Source organism: Canis aureus, chromosome 5, assembly GCF_053574225.1.
Source record: "Canis aureus isolate CA01 chromosome 5, VMU_Caureus_v.1.0, whole genome shotgun sequence".
Taxonomy (NCBI): Eukaryota; Metazoa; Chordata; class Mammalia; order Carnivora; family Canidae; genus Canis; species Canis aureus.
In genome coordinates, this window is record NC_135615.1 from 22,830,850 (window position 1) to 22,851,240 (window position 20,391).

At 41.0% G+C, this 20,391-nt stretch overlaps 1 protein-coding gene across 3 annotated transcripts in view; it reads left to right on the top strand.

The window, feature by feature from the left end:
• The window catches only part of FRMD4A (FERM domain containing 4A), a 741,134-nt gene that overhangs the window by 13,886 nt on the left and 706,857 nt on the right, over positions 1–20,391 (top strand). For 2 of the 3 annotated variants that reach the window (XM_077897147.1, XM_077897150.1), the window contains exon 2: positions 1,039–1,124. The exons of the other annotated variant lie outside the window; for it this stretch is intronic. The gene's annotated coding sequence lies outside the window, so the exon portion shown is untranslated. The remainder of the gene's footprint in view (positions 1–1,038; positions 1,125–20,391) is intronic. 3 annotated transcript variants of the gene reach the window in all.

Consider the following 20,391-nt stretch of genomic DNA (forward strand, 5'->3'; position numbering starts at 1 on the left):
CATATTATTTGATTTTTCTACACTCACTTGGGATCTAGTTTTGGAGCTAATGATGATAAATACCAAGTATTGTGTCTTAGAACTGGTAACATTAAATGCCTCTTTATCACATTCATTCAACAAATATTTGTCACATGTGCACATGTGCCTTGTGTGGTGCTAGAACTGAAGGTATGATCCTTAAAGGAATGTTTTATTAAACACTGGTGGATTTAAAACCTTAAGATATATGTTTTGAGTGGGTCTATTGGACTATGCCTTATAGGGAGAATCCTTGGCTTCCAGATGGCAGAGAGGTCCCCATCTTGGTCAACTCAGGCTGTTATAGCAAAACACCACAGACTGGGAGGCTTAAACAACAGTTATTTCTCATGGTTCTGGAGGCTGGACAATCAAGATCAATGTGTAGGCGGACTTGGTACTTGGAGAGGGCCTGCTTCTTGGCTTGTAGATGGTCGCCATCTTGCTGCACGCTCACATGACTTTTCTGTGTGTAAGGAGAGAGGGAATCTTCTTATAAGGCATGGGGGCCTCACCCTCATGACCACATCTAAACTTATTTCTCCCAAAGACACCATTTCTAAATACCATGTCCCGGGGAGTTAGAGCTTCAACATATGAATTTGAGGGAACAGAAACTTTCAGTTCTTCACTGTTCCCTTGGGGAAGGAACCAGCTCAGGAAGGGCCACTTGAAGTGAAGAATGTTTGAGCCTTGCCTGAGCTCAGAGGAGCATGAACAGTGGAGAAAGAATTGTTCTGTGGGCAAACCTCCCCCTGCCCCTCAGATTCCCCACCTTGAGCAGGGCTGTTGGCAACTTCAATCCGCAAAGTGAGAAGAACTTGTCAGGGGCATGCTCCCAGGCCCAGGCCTGCTGATGGCTAGAGTTTTCTCTCCCCTCATTTATTTGGGGTATGTTGGACGACTCTATGCTCTGAGGCAACATTTCAGCTACTCACTAATGTCCCCATAATTCCACTCAACCCCAGCTTACCACTTCTTTGCTCAGGAATCCCTTGCCTTCTCTTTCTCCTTCAGCTGTATTTCCAAGAGGAAGGAGTCACTGTTATCTGTTAGAAGGAAGAAGCCCTTGCAGAAAGGACACAACTCCGTGCTCTCCCTGGGTAAGAGCTGACCTCAGCACTGTCCCTCCTGGAGCCTGTCTCCTAGACATGGCTCTCAGCTTCTTTCCTTTGTCTTTCTAAATCTGAATGAGGCCACAGTCCACGTGACTGGCACCCTTTAGTAGGACACTGAGATCCTTGCTTTCTCTCAGCAGCTATCTTGCTTGCTCCATTCCCAGAGGCTTCCAAAGAGTGTCTACTGTGAAGGAGGAACACCAGAAAGAGGAGTTCCAGATGTTTGCCTGCATCCCTGTGGTTCCCTTTTGACAAGCCCTCTGCACACAGTTGTGTTCTGTTCAGGTTACCTCTTAAGCCTTCACTGGAGCAAGGAGAGTCGGTAGCTGGAGGACTTGTGTGGATGCCCACCGTCCTCACCACCATGTCGCATGTCTCCCATGCTCCAGGCTGAGGTTTTAGTCCTTAATATCCAAGGTAGTTAGTGCCTTGACTTCAAGTTCACTTGTCTTTCGCTTCATGATGTAGAAGTAGCTCAGAGTAGCGGGGAACACACTAGGCTGGTGCCTGAGGGTCCTGACTGCCTGTCCTAGCTCGGCCACTGATAGCTGTGGGGTCTTGGGCAACTTCCCCATTTAGAACTGCAATTGTCAACGGGGGCATCTACATTCCCATTCTTCGCCACTCAAGCCCCCTTTCCCACTGGATGTAGAGTCCTCCAGAAAGGTCTACCAGTGACTGGATTTGCTCACATAACCGAATCCCATATAAAATGAAGGATGTTGTACATCACTGGTTTTCTAACAATTTTTACAACAGAATTCTTTCTTCAGATGTGAAAACCCTATATACAAGTACATTCTTCCTCATTATTCATGGATTCTGTATTTGCCAATTTGCCCACTTGCTAAAAATGTACTTGTAACCCTAAAATCAATACTTGTGGGTCTTCACAGATATGCATGGAGTGATGAGATATTTGAATTGCCCTATGGATATATTCTCAGCTTGAGTCAAACAAGGTTCTTGTTTCAGCCTCATCCAGAGAAGAATAGAGGATGGACGTGGCTGGAAGGGGGCAGGGTGGGTCAAGGGCTCTTGGGGCCAGTCAATAGGATTTGAATCCCAACTCTGGCTCCTGTTAGTGGGGCTGCCTCAGGCAACTCATTTGACACTCAGAACCTTGTTTTCTCTTTTGTAAATCACAGAAAATATAATCAACTAGGACAAATTGTGTTTGGGATGTAAGATTATAATCCATATGAGATATATATATACACATACATGTTTCCCCTAGAAGCAATGTTAGTATTCACTAATTCAGAGGTCAGGTCACTTTATAGAACATACCCACTATGAATAACCATAATTGACTGTAAACCAAAGTGCTGAGCTGGCCTGGAGATCTGTGAGTGAACCTCTCTCAACCTGGAAGAGGGTGCAAGGAAGCTAATGTCACAAGCCCTGGACATGTGACTCTAAGGAGCTCCTTTGTAGTTGTTACGCTGAATGGGTTGGATCCTCCTAGTCAGAGGGGGAGACTCCCCTGGTCAAGCTGGACAGGAGGACTGTTCCATTTGGAGGATCACAAGGAATTATTCTTTCCTGAAAAAGATTTCCCACACAGCTCTTCCAGGGAGGTCTCAGCTGAATCAAAGGGACCCATTTCTATTCATGTGGTTGGGGCATCAGATCCAGAAACTCCTCTGCAGTTGGCTGTCTTTTCTGTTTCCTTTACTGGAATGAAGTGTGATTGTTTGAGCATTAAATTTTGCAGTGTGTGTGTATGTGCATATTTGTGTGTGTCTCTGTATGTGTGTACATGTGTGTTCATGCATGTGGGTACATGTAGGTGTACTTGTGTGTGTTTATGCATGCTTATCTGTACATCTGTGTATGTGTGTGCATATTTGTGTGTATGTGCATTTATGTGAGTACATATGCATGCATGTGTATATGTGTTTGCATGTGTATGCGTTACAGGTGTGCATGGATGTATATTTGTGTTACGTGTTATGTATATTTGTGTCTCTTTGTCTGTGTTGATGCATGTTTGCATTATGTGTCTCTGTGTGAGTATGTGTGTGCACATGTGTATGTGTGCTTATGTGATATGTGCGCATGTGTGTGTTGGAGGTAGAGTGTTAAGATTCAAGGTGGGGGGAAGGCAACCAGCACAAGTAGTGAATTTAAAGGCAGCAGAGACATGAATTTCACAATGAGGCAGCTTCCGGGGCCGGAACTAACTTAAAGGATGTCAACATCCTTTCCTATCTCAGCGTTTGAACCACCGCCGCCCAGATGGTGTCTTCAGCATGATCAAAAGGAGACAGATGCCCTCCTCTCGCTTTGATCGCCCCTCTCGTCTCATCCTCCTGAACCTCTCTCCCTTTCCAGCACTGCTTCCTCCACCGTCCCTTTTCCCACCCAGGTCGTAACTAGATTTCTTTGTCAGCAACAGGCTTTAAAGCCAGCAACTGCCACACATCCCTGCCCCCACGCTCAGCCTCACTGACCTAGTCCATTTGTGGAGCAGAAGGACCTTTGCTCATCCCCAGCAAGCCAATGCTGGCCGGGGGCCAGTAGCCTCTGTCTCCCCACTTCCCTCCCCACCTCCCAAGGCTCTGCGAGCCATCACTCAAAGCTAACTACGCAGGAGAAAGTAGCCGGCCATAAGGTAACACGAGGAATGAACACATCCAGCATCCTCAAAGGAAAGCATCCTCAAATGGCAGCACACCTGCTTCAACACCGCAGTGCGAAGGGACATCTGGGGCGTCCTGCTCTGATGTTCATGGTGCATTTTTAGCACTGCAGATTGGCCATGAGAGGGGCCAGGGCTTACCCGCCACATTGGGGAGTGGATTCCGTACTGCTGCTCCCGTGGTGCTCATCCATTCACTTGTTTATTTGTGATAGGTGATCACTGAGTGCCTGCTATGTGCCAGGCACTGTTCTAGGCACTCAGGACATTGGACTCTGCCCTGATTCAGCCACTCGACCTTGGGCAAAGCAACAACAAAACATCATAGCATTTGGGAATCTGATTGCTAGGAAATCCCCCGACTTAGGCCTCTCCCTCACTTTCAGCAACCTGTAAGGTCAGGAGGAGTCTTCAGTCCACCAGGGCTTCGGGCATGACGATCGGACCCTTTGTCAGGGCAGGGGCTGAGCTAGCTGTCCCCAAATCCCCCATGCTCCAGCAACATCACTCAACTTCTGTTGGATTTATTAACACTTTGCCAGACTTTATTGCGCAAAGCGTTCTGGGGTTTGTTTTACTTATTTATTTTTATAAAGATTACTTGTTCAGCTTCAGATTTGGAAGGAGACTTGTATGTGATTTTCTAACCCTGAGGCAATGTCCAACCTATGGCAACTCACTTGCTTTGGTTCCGCTTGGCTTATTTTCCCCCAGGGGATAGGGATATTAATAATTGGTAATAGCTTACATAGCTATCCCTTTATGTATTCAAAATAATTTATATACACTATGTCATTAGGTATACATTTCCTTTTTCTCATGGTTGTAGCAAAATAGTGATTGCTGTTACTGGAAGAAAGAGCACAGAGCACATCTAAATGGATAGTTTCTGTGTAATGACAGGGTAGGCTACAAGGACGTATTTTTTTTCTATAGCACACACTATTGAAAAAGAAGCCCGTATACATTTGGGGCTTCAACATATCAATAATTAAACAGGATCTTCAAATAAATATTGCAGCAATCTCCCCTTCGCCTCTTCCTTTTCCACACGGGCACCCTGACATTTTGTGCTGTCGGGATGGCTGACAAATCTGTTTACCATTGAGAAATAAACTGCTTTTCCAACCCAAAGGGGCACCCAAACAGTGTCTGTTCTTATAAGGAGACATAAAATATATATTTTGATTAAAAGAAAATGTCAACAAGGGGGAAATACTGGGCTTTTCTCCCGACTGCAGCTGGTAGCTCTGAAGCAAAGGTTGAGATCATGAGCAATGAAAAGTAGTCTACAGAAAAAGCCCCAGTCCCATAGCCCTTTGTAGCAAAATGTTCTGAAGGTATACTCTGTACAGAAGCAAAACTTTTTGGCTATTTATTCCGTTGGCTATTTATTTCCTCCTTCATTTAAGAATGTTTTTGTTTGCCAATTTATAAATTATTATGATATAGTTTTAGACATAAAATGATTTTATGTATCTATGTTTAAGATAGGAAGGATGATTAATAACCGTGTACTCATCATCTTAGTTTAAGAATATTATAAGAACTTTATGATCATAGTCCTCTCCGTTAGCCCCCCAGCAATACACTATTTTATTGTTGGTGTTCATCAATCCCTTGCTTTTTACTATAATTTTATTACCTAAATATGAATCCTTAGACTAGATGGCTTTGTTTGTATTTTTGATCATTTTATGAATAGTGTCCTCCTGCTTTTATTCTTCTGTGACTTTTTGTTTTGCATTTTATGGTGCATACACGCATTCTTAAAAAAAATTATCCATTTTCCTATGGAAGGACATTGATTCTTCTTTGTTTTTTTTTTTTTTTTTTTTTTGCATCACACACAATGCTATTATGAATATCCCTGAGGCTGCTCCCTGTGCTCCAGTGCAAGAGTTTCTCTAAAGATTTTATTTATTTATTTATTTATTTATTTATTTATTTATTTATTTATTTATTTATTCATAGAGACAGAGAGAGAGAGAGGCAGAGACACAGGCAGAGGGAGAAGCAGGCATCATACAGAGAGTGTGACGTGGGACTCAATCCAGGGTCTCCAGGATCACACCCTGGGCTGCAGGCGGTGCTAAACCACTGCTCGCCACCGGGGCTGCCTGCAAGAGTTTCTCTAGAGTAGATTTCCTAGAGTAGAATTGCAGGCTCATGCAGCCTGTACATTTTCAACTTTACCAGATAATGTCAAATTGCTTTACAAAATGTAGCAGTTTACACCCTGGCAATATATAAAAGTTACTGTTGCTTTGCAAACCTGCCAACACTTGATATTTTGTAACTTTAAAAATGTTTTCCTCTCTGAGGGGTGTTGATACTCATGTTGTTTTAATTTACATTTCCTCCATTAGTATTAAAGTCCAGTATTTTTTCATTCTCAACCATTGGTCATTTGTGAGAAAATGTTCTGGGAAAATATTCCTATTTTTTTGTGTCTCTGTGTAAATATTGTATCAGTTCTTTCTAGCTCCTGGGCACTGATTGTTTGCTGGTTACGTATGTTGCATCTCCTCTGGCTTGTGGCTTGACGTTTAATATCTTTAGATGGTTGTTTGATAAAGAGATCATTCTAAGTATAATGTCAAAATTGTCTGTGTTTCCTTTATGACTTGTTCTTTTTGTATATGGTCTCAGAATGCCTTCCCCACCCAAAGCTACAGAAATGTTTTCAGTACAGTTAGTTCCCTGTTCAATGAAGGGTTGATTTTTGTGTATATCGTGAAGAATAGGTCAAATGTTATTCCCTAAATGGATGACAGGTGTTCCACCCCCATTTTTGAATAATCCATTTTGTCCACATGGTCTGCAATATCGTATCTGGGTTTTCTTTTTATATTCTGTTGGTTTACAGACTTCTCTCCCATTCATACTCAGGTACAAAGGGTGAGGTTAATCATCAAATGCCTCTGTTCATGGTACATTATTATTATTGGTTCATGCAAGCTCCTCTCTTGTCTACCTCTCTCTTCCTCCCTCCATGTCTTTCTCTTTTTCTTCCCAATCTCATTTTCCTCCCTTTCCCACGGGTAATCTTTCTAAATAACATAATGTATATGTTTTCACTTTTGTTTGTACAATTTTGTGTGTGTGTGCAATCAGCTTTATTGAACTGTAATTTACTTATAATAAAACTCACCCATTTTAAGCATACAGTTAGGTGAGTCTTGGCAAATGTATACAATCATTAACTACCACCACAATCAAGATATGAAACGTTTCTATCACCCCAAAAAGTTCTTCCATGGTTCTTTGTACTCAATCCCTCCCCTCTCCCCTAGCCTCTGGCAACTACTGATTTGCTGTCTCTGTATTTTTTCTGTAACTAAATGGAGTAATATAATCTTGAGTGTTTGAGTTATTTGTACTTTGCATGATGCTCTTAAGTTTCCTCCATGTTGTCCTATAGATCACTATTTCATTCCTTTTCATTGCTGAGCAGGATTTTGTTGTATGGATACATCACTATTTGTTTGTTCATTAACACTTTGATGGGTGTCTGGGTTGTCTCCAGTCTGAGGGGGCTATTGTGAATGAGGTAGCTAATAATATAATGTACGAGATTGTGGAATGTATCATCATTGTTTTAGGTAAATAGCTAGAAGGAGGTTTTCTGGGTGGTATGATAGTATATATTCAACTTGATTATAACTTGTCAAATGTTTTCCAAAGTGGTTGTGTAATGTGAATTCTCACCAACAAAGAGTGAGCATTCCAGTTTCTCTGCATACTTGTGAATAAACGTATTGTTGGTCTTTTAAATTTTTGCCATTCTTATGGCCATGTTGTAGTATTTTCTGGTGTTTTCATTTGCATTTCCTCATTGACTAGGGATGTTGAACATTTTCTTTTATGGGCTGTTTGCCATTCTTAAGGCTGTGAAGTATTTGTTCAAATCATTTGCCTGTATTATTTTTACTAGTTGATTTTCTTGTTGTATTATAAATACACACACATATGTGTATATATATCTATATATATATCTATATGTATATCTATATATCCCATCAAAAGTTCTTTGTCAGATATGTATTTTGCATTTATTTTTTCCCAGGATGTGACTTGCCTTTTTATTTTCTAACAGTGTCTTTCAAAGAGCAAACATTTAAAATTTTTATTTATCCAGGTACCTGGCTGACTCAGTTGGTAAAGCATGTGACTCTTGATCTCAGGGTTGTGAATTCAAACCCCAAGTTGGGTGCGAGCCTACTTAAAATTTTTAAAAACCTCTTCTATTTTTTTTTCTTTTTGATGGTTTATGTTTCTGTCCTATCTGAGAAATCTTTTCTTTAAACCTAAGTTCACAAATAGTTTTTTCCTATGTTTTCTTTGGGAAGTTTTATGCTTTGAGCTCTTACATTTTGGTCTTTGATTCATTTTGAGGTTTTTTGTTTTTGTTTTTTTTTTTAATACTATGAAGTTGAGTTTTAGATTCAGCCTGCTGGGATTTTGAGACAGGTATGCTGAAGAATCTCCTGCAGAAGACTGATACATGATTTTCATGCTAATTGTAAATCTAAATTCCCTCTTGTAGAGGAGACATATCCTAAATCAATTTGCTTTTTCTTTAAGGAGCTCTGATATTGCACTTAAACTTTCCAATCCTTAAAGCTTAAACAGCACAAGCAATATTCACTTTTGAAATTAAAATCTTTATAATGTAAGTGCATGGCAAAGACTATATAACAATCTTGCATTTTAAGACAAGTATTCTTTTATTTCTTTTAAACTGAATATATAATTTTTATTCCCTAGGCAACTAACTTTTGCTTGTAGCTACAATTTAATTTCAAAGTTAACTAAACACAAACAGTAAAAAGACAATTTTGATTGTGAGGACCTAATTAAAAAGTAAATAACATAAGAAAAAAATAAAATAAATAAAATAATAAAAAAAGAAAAATAAATAAAATAATTCAAATAATAAATAAATAAAATGCAAGGAAAAAACAAAAAAGTGAGGATACTTAGTTTTATTTATTTTAATAGTGGTCAATAATTTTTTTTTATCTTTATTAGGTATAGTTGACAAAATTGTAAGATTTTTTTAGGTTAAATTGGTTCTAGTTGGTTTCTCTTTCTGGTCGTTGAAAGTGTTCTACAAATGGTCAGGGGAACGCTAGTACTTTATAGACATCAGGTTTCCAAGTAAGTCTAGGTAATCAGAAAGCTCCAAGTGTCTGAGGATGATGGAGAAATACAGTGGTAGGAAGAAGCCAACTGTTACTGGCTGAATATCCATGTTCCTCCCAAATTCACATGTTGAAGCCCTACCCCACAATGCAATGGTTTTTGGAGGTAGGGCCTTTGAGTGGTGTTAGGATTAGATGAGATCATGAGGGTGGAGACCCACAGTGGGTTAGCATTGAGAAAGGGTCAGGTGAGGACACAGTGAGAAAGTGGCTGTCTACAAGCCCACATGAGAGCCCTCTCCATGAGCTGCATATGCTGGCCTATTGATCTTGGACTTCCCAGCCTCCAGAACTGTGAGAAATAGATTTCTGTGTTTGAGCCACCCCTTCTGTGGGATTTGTCATGACAGTGTAAGCTGACTAAGATACCAAATCATATGCTTTCTGCTCCATTCACTCTACTTAAACCTGTGCAGACCAATGTCCACCCTGGGGCTGCTCTATGGGCATGCAAGTGAGCAAGGCCAAAGTCAGGATGCAGCAGAGGCATTGAGCATGAAGCAGTACAACTGAACAGTCTGCACACTCTATCTTTCAACCTTCCCATCTTTTCACCTCGTTACTGCAGGTCCACAGATCACTGCTCTCCCTCTGCCTCGCTGTGCTCCTTCCTTTCCCAAAGAAGCAGGTGCACACCCCCCATACACACCCCACCGGCACACAGCCACATGCCCACACTCCCCACTCACAGCCCTTTTCCCCTATTCCACCCTGCATACCTTTGCCAACATACCTTCAAATGCAGTAGATTCTGTGGCGATAAAGAAAGTTTCCGTTTATGTCCCCCCAACTTTATTAAAATATAAAGTAATGAAGATTAGCTCAGACCAGAGCATTTACTTCCAACTTAATTTTTCTTTTCATTGATGTCCTCAATTTCCCTGACTTGGCACTACCGCGTCTAACTTAGAGGGCTTAATGGGATGGCTTCAGTCTAAGTAGGATGTCCCTGTGATGCTTGCAGCCAGACTTGGCCTAATTCATTACTATTGCTCTGAGCTCAGCCACCAGCTACCAGATCTTGAAAATTTGCAAGGAATTGAAAAAAATCACTGGAGAAGAAAGTCAAGGAAAATAAATGTGTCCTCAGATGGCCTTTGTTCACTCGATCTGACAAGTGTAGATTATGTTGTTTGAAATACTTTCCAGTCTGCTAGAAAGTGTCCCCTAGTGGAGTATATGAAGGGAATAAAGTCCTTGTATTGTTATACACTGCTCTACTATTTATGAAATGGCGTAGATTTGAAACAAAAGGCTTATTAAGTCATTGGGTCTGCTATGGCAGCACAGACTTCTTTCTTTCTAATACTACATTCACCCTGCAGTATTTGGCTATTTTATGCCTATAATTACTTATAGCAAAGTAGTACAAGGCCAAGGTTGAGTGCAATTCATCTTTGGATCTATAGTACCTACCTTGGTAAAGGTGACTTACAGATTAATAAATGTTTGTTGAATGGAATTAAAGCAACATTTTATCTAAAGCCTAGTCTTTGGCATATTGAATTTTTCTAGTTTGCTTATTGATTTATTATTTATTATCCACAATAGGTGAAGCACTGGCTACCTATTTTTTGATAATTTTTGATATACACATAAAAACAGGTTCATCCATCTTCACAAATAAATAAGATAAAACATGTGATAGAATGGAATCCTTAGCAACTGACCTCATACTGCTTAGCTAAAAAAAAAAAAAAGAAGAATCAGCTCTCTTTTAAAAATGAGAGAGAGCTGTGTGTAAAGAATGTAAAACAGATTCTGTTTTGTCTCTTTTTTCTTCTAAAAGCAAGTCTTAATAGACACCACAGGCAAACAAACAAAAAAGACTAATGAGAAGCTGAAAACTACTGAACTTAGAAAATGTTTTTCGTGTTATGACCAATCTTATAGAAAAGATATAATAGGTTCCTAATAAATGGAGCAATTGAAATAACCAAGGAGCTTAAATTTCATGCTGTACATCATTACTCACATTTTTACCAATAGAATAAAAAATGTTTTTTAAAAAACAACAAATACTTAACCATATGCCATGTACAGACTATTTTTAAAGACATGCTTATGGGCAGTATCTGCATTTAGGTTCTATGATTCTTTGAGACTAATCTTACAAGGGATTGTTATAATGTAACTTCTCTGTACCAAAGTTGTTACCTTGTGCGTTTATTCCTCTCTGGAAATGATGAGGGAGGAAGTAGAGATCTTTAGTAATAGTCTTAAAAAAATAGTCTGTACATGGCATGTCATAAGGAACTTGATAAAATTAAAAATTGCAAATGCAGAGACTTGCCCACATGTTAAACATCCCAGAGTTATTCAGCATTCTTTTATCTTTTTATTTTTTAAGATTTTATTTATTTACTCATGAGAGACAGAGAGAGAGAGACAGAGACAGAGACAGAGAGGCAGAGATACAGGCAGAGGGAGAAGCAGGCTCCATGCAGGGACCCTGACGTGAGACTCAAACCCAGGTCTCCAGGATGACGCCCTGAGTTGAAGGCAAGCGCCAAACCGCTGAGCTACCCAGGGATCCCCATTCAGCATTCTTTTAGAATCCTCCTTGGTGTTGTTATAAAATGGTGCCATCAATTTTAAAGAAAATTCCTTTCTTTGCATTAATGGCTTTTCTCAGAGCCCCTAAAGGAAAAGCACAATGTCCTCAAGGACCATAACCTCTCCCAGAACTGCTTTCCTTTTTGCTAATTAGAACCCAGTTCGTTTCATCTACAACTTAAGTTCTTTTCAGTCTTTCTGTGATGCCATTTGAAATCTTTGATGATATCTGGTCCCATCACTTGATTTTAGTTAACAGTGCTTGGGAAATCCAAATCCTTAAATCATAATCCCATGTCATACTTCATTTTTAATCTGAGTTCACATTGAATATTCTATGATAATGTGTAATCAAAGCATCTTGTTTTTATTTGTAATAAGAGATGTTATGGGAGAAAATGTCTCAGTGCATTACCATACAAGGCTGGCTTCATGGCCACACTCCCCATATTTCTTTTAATGTTCTGTTTTCCCATCTTGAAACTCTTCATGCTTATTGAACAAGGGACCCACATGTTCATTTTACTCTGAGCTCCTCAGATACTAGAGCTGGTCCTGTCATCAACTGCCCCAATATGTTTCTCCATTAGCAGAAAGCTGGATTTGGATGAAACACTAAAACATACTGTCTCAATGGGGCTGAGAACACAGTGGATTTTTGCAGTATTTGTTCATATTGCTGAACACAGCATCTTGGGGGAATCCCAATTCTTCCAGGGAAAGGAAATGGGGGTCCTTCAAGCTGTTGGCTATTATTCTTTACAATGTACCTGAAGTGTAGTGTGTGTTCCAGGCAGCATGAAAGGTAAAAATAAATAGAAATGTGTGGGAAAGTGGGGTGATGCAGGAGGTAGCCCAGTGTTGCTCATATTGCCATACTTCTTCCAGACATTTAGGCTACCCTAGAGCACAGAGTATAGCAAAGTATTTTAATGTACTTTGTGTTCAATGGTTATATTAAAGTAAATTCAGAGACACCTTGGTAGCTCAGTCAATTAAATGTCTGCCTTCAGCTCAGGTCATGATGCCAGGGTCCTGGGTAGAGACCCAAGTTGGGCTCCCTGCTCAGCAGAGTCTGCTTCTCCTGCTCCTTCTGTTCCTCCCCCCTTCCCCTCCCCCCGGCTTGTGCTCACGAGCACTCTCCCTTTCTCAAATAAACAAAATCTTTAAAAAATAATAAATTCAATCCATGTTTCTGAATCATTTATTCCTAATTCTACAAGATAATATTCTTAAAGGCCCTTTGAGGTCTAGAAAAATCTCAGAAGTTCATAGATATTTTCTTAATTCCTTTTTGCTAAAATTAAAAATATAAAATTGAGATGTGGAGAACAAGGAAACCTCTTTCGCTTTGGTGGGAATAAAACTGGTGCAGCCACTTTGGAAAACAGCATGGAGTTTCCTCAAAAAGTTGAAAATAGAATCTTATGACCCAGGAATCACACGACTGGATATTTATCCAAAGAATACAAGAACCCTAATTCAGAGGGATACAGGCATCCCGGTGTTTATAGCATTATTTGTAATAGCCAAGATATGGAAGCAGCCCAAGTGTCCCTCAATTGATGAATGGATGGTGAAGATGTGGTGTTTATGTGCAATGGAGTATTAGTTAGCAATAAAAATAATAAAATCTTGCCATTTACAACAACGTGGATAGAGCTAGAGAGTACAATGCTAAGTGAAATAAGTCAGTTAGAGAAAGACAAATACCATATAATTTCACTCATGGGGAATTTAAGAAACCAAACAAATAAACAAAAAGAAAAAAATGAAATAGAGAGAAACCAAGAGACAGACTCTTAATTATAGAGAACAAACTGATGGTCACCAGAGGGGATGGGTGAAAAAAGTGATGGGGATGAAGGAGTGAACTTGTGATGGGCACCAGATGTTGAATGGAAGTGTCGAGTCACTATATTGTGCACCTGAAACTAATATAACACTGTATGTTAACAAACTGGAATCAAAATTAAAACTTCAAAATAGAAAAAATGGAAATCAAAGATTTTCCACATAACTGAAAACAAGAAGTTGTAGAATATGATTTGGAACTCAAAATGTGGTGTTTTCAGTTGGCCAAAGTGTCTGACCTCATATTCTCTCCTGCTTTCACCTCCAGCACAAACTCTGTCACTTAACCACAAAAATGTGGCCACCCTCTTCAGCTCTGGCTGACTTGTACTGCATGTAAATCAAGATAACCCTGTCACCTCCTTCAAGATTGCCTTCTGTCATAGAACGAGTTCTCAATGGTGGATCTAAATAGATTAATATTTGGTCTCTGATGTTTAGATGACAGGCAGTGTGCATATCATTTCTGCCCCTGGATTGTGGGTGGCCTTGGGTGGGTTTTCATTCTTCTAGGACCTTGATTCTCAGGACTAGACTTAGATGATCCTCCATCTAAAGTGCCACCAAGACTGCCATTTGCCTTTTGATTCCCATTTTGGTCCCCATGGTGCATATCTGGACCACAAGCACATTCTATGCAACTTAGTGGAGGTGCCATAGATAGTATGATGTTGTCCAGCCATAGTAACATAGAGATGCCAGTATTTTCCTTTGAAGCCATGGTGTGGATGTGACCACTAAAGGGTTTGCAGATATGACTCGCATATGTTTGTAACCCCTCATACTTCTTAGCATGATTCCTTACCATGGAAAACTCTCCCACTCTATATTTCTGGTATGAATACAATGGTTTCAATACAACAGTGGAAGCACAGATGGACTTCTATTGATAATTTCTAAGTGAGTGCCAGAAAAAATTTTAAAAGTCTTTTGCAATCCTCAACACTAAGGCAAAATTTTCTGCTAACAGAAGTAGGCCAAATAATCAAAGAGTGTCTAAAATAATACTTTAGAATTTCCTCCAGGATGGAAGCTCCAGGAGAACAGAGCCCTTTGTCCGTTTGATCTTTGATGTGTTCCATCAGCTTGGTGGGTACTCAAGAAAATTTGTTGAATGACTATCATTGGGGATGGATGCTAGACATTTCTGGAAGCCATGGCTTCTCCCCAAGGATGAAAGCTATGATTCACCACCTACCTTAATTCCCTTTTTGCCTCATCCCAATTAACAAAAGAAATCCTGGGATGTCTGGGTGGCTCAGTGGTTGAGTGTCTCTACTTTTGGCTCAGGTCGTGATCCTGAGATCCTCGGATCGAGTCCCTCATCAGGCTCCCTACGGGGAGCTGGCTTCTCACTCTGCTTATGTCTCTGCCCCTCTCTCTGTGTCTTTCATGAAAAAATAAATACAATCTTAAAAAAAATAAATCCTTAAAGAAAAAAATCTCCTCATGCTGCAGACCGCTATAAGCAGGTCAAAGGTGGTCTGTAGACTAAGCCCCTATAAAAGTCTTGGAAAATGTTACAATTATTAATGAAACATAAGTATTTGAATTCATAGTTATTTATAGCAAAGTGCAGTAGAGAAGGGATTGAGATTTTGTAAATATATTTTGTTTTTCAACAGGCCCAATTATTTTTTTCTGATACATGTCCACTCATGTCTGAATCAGCCCAATCACTTTGTGCCAAGATGGTCACTGGTACCATACATATACTATCATGTAATTAATGTGGCTCTGGCGATGAGATTTCTTTCACAATATTTTGGCTCCATTCCATTCTCAGCCTCTTCATTTATTTTTCCAAGTAGAAGTTTTTAAAATTCAGAAAAGACTTATAGGACTGTTAAGAGCTCACCTGGATGTCTTCCCCTTACACTCTTACTGGTTTTGTTAATCTTAAGATAAACTTCACATCATCTAAATGTGACCTTTGTCTCTCAAATATGATCATTTGGGTTTGTGATTCAGAGGGCAGTGCAACAGTGACCAAGGAGTTAGGGGAGGGATATATCACTGCTGGCATGCATAGTCCTACTCTCCCTCCTTCGGCCCATTGCCATTGGGCTGGCTGTCCCATCCACTGCCAATGGCCCCAGACTCCTCAGTGTAGTGTTGCATTCACCCACCAAGTGGCTAGAGTTGGTTGTTTGCCATCTTTAGCTTTGGATCTTTTCAAAATGCCATTCTGGTGAACACATCAATTAAAGTAATTTTTACATGACTAGGGTTCATTTTGGTGGTGTTAGAGGCAATTCTAGAGATGATCTGGTTTTAGACTGGAGTACCAGGAAGTTCTTTGCTATGGAAGCACGCTTAATAAGGCTCTTTCTGTTCATTTTCTCTTTGAATGGGTGTCTGTGATGTAGTGATGATGAGCCCACCTACTTGTGCTCAGTGCCTACTGAGTATTTCATCAGTTCCTTTATGTTTCTTAGATGACTTTGCAGTTAACATGGGCCACATGATTAGTTCTGACCAGTGGACTGTGTCACCTCTGGGCTTGGACAGTCAAGAATGATACCTTTTTCTTCTTCCTGTACCACCCCCCATCCCCACCTCCAAACAGTGATCTTGTCAACTGAGATGGCAGCATGATAAAATAGCAAAATCCCTAATGTCTAGATTAAGAGAAAAAGAGTCTCCTGCAACCTGCAGTGGTCCTTAATTATGTTAAATTAATGGACTGTATGAGTAAAACATCACTACCATGTGAATGGGATAGATTAACTCCAAGTTCAGTGTGTGACTAATATACCTGCCAGTAGAACTAATCACAGGTATTGAATGTGAACCTATGTCATATGCCTTAAAAACAAGGAACAGCGTAAATACCAAAAGTGACAGATATTTGTATACTCATGTTCACAGCAGCATTATTCACAAGAGCCAAAAAGTGGAAGCACCCAAGTATCCATCGATGGATGAGTAGATAAGCAAAATGTGGTAAATACCTACGATTGAATATTATTCATCCTGCAAAAGTGATGAACTTCTGATATATGCTGTGGTACGGATGAACCTTGTGGACATTGTGCTAAGTGAAATAAGCCAGTCACAAACAGACACATAGTGCTTCCACTCATATGAAGTACCTCGAGCAGGCAAATTTACAGAGATGGAAAGTAGAATGGTGGTGGCTGGTGGCCAGGGAGGGAGAAACGCAGAGTTGTTTAATGAGTACAGAGTTACATTTGGGAAGATAAAAAAAAAGTTCTGGAGATGGATGGTGGTGATGGTGGCACAATGTGAATGTACCTAATGCCACTGACCTGTACACCTAAAATGGGTTAAAATAATAAATTTTATGCTATGTAGAATTACCACAGTTAAGAAAAAAAGAGAGAGGGGGGAGGGGAAGAAACAGAGAAGATTATTTAACTTCTGTTAGGGGAGAGCTCTCTGAGTCTTTATCCTCTCTTGGGCAGATAATTCTCTCCTTTTCTCAATTCTCCTTCCCAGATTCTACACACATTCTTTTCTTATCAGCCTCCTCTCCAAGGCTGCCTCCTTGTTTCTGTGACTGAAAACACTGGGAGGGCAGGGACTGGGTCTGACTCATTCATTATCATGTCTCTAGAATAGAGCATCAGCCAGGGATGCCTGGGGGGCTCAGTTGGGTAGTGGCTGCCCTTGGCTCAGGTCATGATCCCAGGGTCCTGGGATGGTGCCCTTTGTTGTTGGGCTCCCTGCTCAGCACAGAGTCGGCTCCTCTCTCTGCCCCTCCCCTCTGCTTGTGCTCTCTCCTTCTCTCTCAAATAAATAACTAAAACCTTTAAAGGGGGGCGGGGGGGGCGGGAGGCTAGTGTCAGGGAGAATCTAGAACTCCAGAAACCCTAAGTGAAGGAACGCGGGGACTCCCGTTTTCCCTCGATTGGTGCTGTCAGAAGCTACCAGATGGGGGCAGCACTGCTCTAGTGAACTCCTTGATGCCGCTGGAGGTGAGGCCTGGGTTCTTCCCTGTGGTCAAAGCCAGCCTGGGCACCTGCAGCTGTCGACCCATTGGGTAGAATAATGTCTGTTTTCCCTGATGTCAACCTCCAAGAATGAAGAAGCTACCTTAAACACCATCAGCTTTCCTTAATATCTTGTTATGAATTTATTATATATGTGTATATCTGAATTATATATCTGAATTTCTCTTAAATTCATTCATTCATTCATTCATTCATTCATTCATTCAGTAAATATTTATTAGGTGCTTACTAGTCTCAAGTACTCTTCCGGGCACTGGGTAAGAAGACAGACCATAGGTTCTTGCCCTCATAGAGTTGATCCTAGTGTGGGGACACTGCCTTCCACCTAGACAAGCAGATGAGTGAACCTTGTGTATGGAGTGGGGATGAAAGCTGTGGAGAATGGGTCAAAGAAGAGGATAGACAGTGATGGATGGTTTCATGATGGTCTTTTTCCAAGTTTGTGTCTTGTGCGTTTGTTCGGAAGCCATTTTTCTGTCTCTTCATTTTGATTGACTCTCTTTCTTGAGACAGTGGCCTCCCGGGAGGGATGAACCTTGTCTTTCTACCCTGCGCTGGCCCTTGGTTGTCTCACCAGCTTTTGTGATGATTGTCCGAGCAGCCTACTGCCCTTTCAGTGGCTCCCGGGAATGGGCGTCCTCCCAGGGGAGGATCTCAGCACCTGGATTTATGCTGAATGGACGCCAGACCCTTAAGCAGCAGCTTATTTTTTATTTTTTTACGAATATGTATCATCCCAGTGTAAGTCCCATGGGCTGGGGGTTCTAGAGCTGTCCTCTGGGCCACAGGGGCAAATAGGAGGGCAAGGGATGAGACAAGCACTGGGTGTTCTACTCTATGCTGGAAAATTGAATTTAGGGGTTCCAGGGCCGGCCCCCGGGAGGGAGAGGCGCAAAGATGGCACTGGCTTGCCGTCTTTGGAGAGCAATTTAGTAGGTCAGTTAGTAGCTGTGTAAAATTAGATGCCGTGTCTATGTCTTCCTCTGTGAGATTTCTGTTCATGTCTTTTGCCCATTTCATGATTGGATTGTTTGTTTCTTTGCTGTTGAGTTTGATAAGTTCTTCATAGATCTTGGACACCAGCCCTTCATCTGATAGGTCATTTGCAAATATCTTCTCCCATTCTGGAGATTGTCTTTTTAGTTTTGTTGACTGTTTCTTTTGCTGTTGGCAAATCGGACTCCAATAAAAAAAATACGAAAAAAAAAATTAGATGCCTGCCCCTCAGGCCGATGCCTGAAGATAGGCAAGACATCCCTGCCGGAAGTGGGAAGAAGGAGTGTACAATTCTTTGTTTCTGTGCTCTGTTTCTCTCGACACCACAGTTCTTCTAGCATTTTCCTCTTCTTCTTTTTTTAAGATTTTATTTATTTATTTATTCCTGAGAGACACACAGAGAGAGGCAGAGACATAGGCAGAGGGAGAAGCAGGCTCCCTGTGGGGAGCCGGATGCAGGACTCAATCCCAGGACCCCAGAACCATGACCTGAGCCAAAGGCAGACGCTCAACCACCGACCCTCTCAGGTGTCGCCGTTCTTGCATCTTGTAATGAGCGCCCCAGGCAGCGAGGTATCGGGATGTCAGGTTTCCAGTGTGCTGGGAGCCTTGGCATTCCAGGATCCCGTACAAAAGCATGTTCACCCTTCATCTTTTTGTGGTCTTGAGCTTCCAGAGTTGCTTCTCCTGGCCCCCATCCCCAGTCTGAGGCTTCATTTCTTTTCTTTTCATTTTATTTAAATTCACTTTGCCAGCATATAGAACACCCAGTGCTCATCTCATCACATGCCCTCCTTAGTGCTCGTCACCCAGTTACCCCATCCCCCCAGCCTCCTGCTCTTCCACAGCCCTTTGTTTTTTTCCCAGAATCGGGAGTCTCTCATAGTTTGTCTTCCTCTCTCTGATTTTTCCCCACTTAGTTCCTAACCCCCCATATAGTCTCTTTCATTACTTCTTATATTCCACAAATGAGTGAGACCATATCATAATTGTCTTTCTCTGAGTGACTTATTTCATTCAGCATCATCCCCTCCAGTTCCATCTATGTTGATGTAAATGGTGGAAATTCATCCTTTCTGATGGCTGAGTAATATTCCATGGTGTATATAGACCACTTCTTCTTTATCCATTCATCTGTCGAAGGACATCGTGGCTTCTTCCACAGTTTGGCTATTGTGGACATTGCTGCCGTGATCATTGGGGTGCAGGTGTCCCAATGTTTTACTCCATCTGTATCTTTGGGGTAAATACTCAGGAGTGCAGTTGCTGGGTCGTAGGGTAGCTCTATTTTTAACTTGTTGAGGACCCTCCACACTGTTTTCCAGAGTGGCTGCACCAGTCTGGAAGAGGTGCAGTCTTTCTCCACATCCTCACCAGCATTTGTTGTTTCCTATCTTGTTACTGAGGCCCTTTATTGAAGTTCAGCTCTACTGTCTGCCTGTTGATTGGTGTTGTCATCACCCAGAAAGTTTGCTTTCTGAGATAGATAGTGTGTATTATTGAGTGGAATGCTTTAGGGAGGAATTAAAATGAGTCCACTATTCTTACTTATTAGCTACCATCTTCATCAGGAATTGTTTCAATGCAATGAATGGAAACCAGTTTATCAAGGTCTAGATCAATGGCTTAGCCACCAGTGGCCTTCTTTCTTTACCCTGGGACCATCTGGAAATATGTAAAGGTCACTTTTAGTTGTCACAGTGACTGTGGGTACTCTGTCATTTAGTTGCTAGGAGCCAGTGATGCTAAGCATCCTGCAGTCTGCAAGATGGTCTTGAACGGTAAAGCATTGTTCTATTGAAATTGCTGTGAGAAACCTGTTGAAAAACACTGACCTATGAAAAAGAGTGGGGTTTGCTATAACTCAAGTAAAACTGGGCTCCTTGTGTCCTGGCTCAGAATAGGATCTCCTTAAGAGAGGAATGCAAGTCTATTTCCTTAGAAAGCCTTGGGAAATAAAACAGCTTGCAGAGTTCCAAAGCAGTACTGCATTTAAACAGATAGCAGAGCTTTGTAAA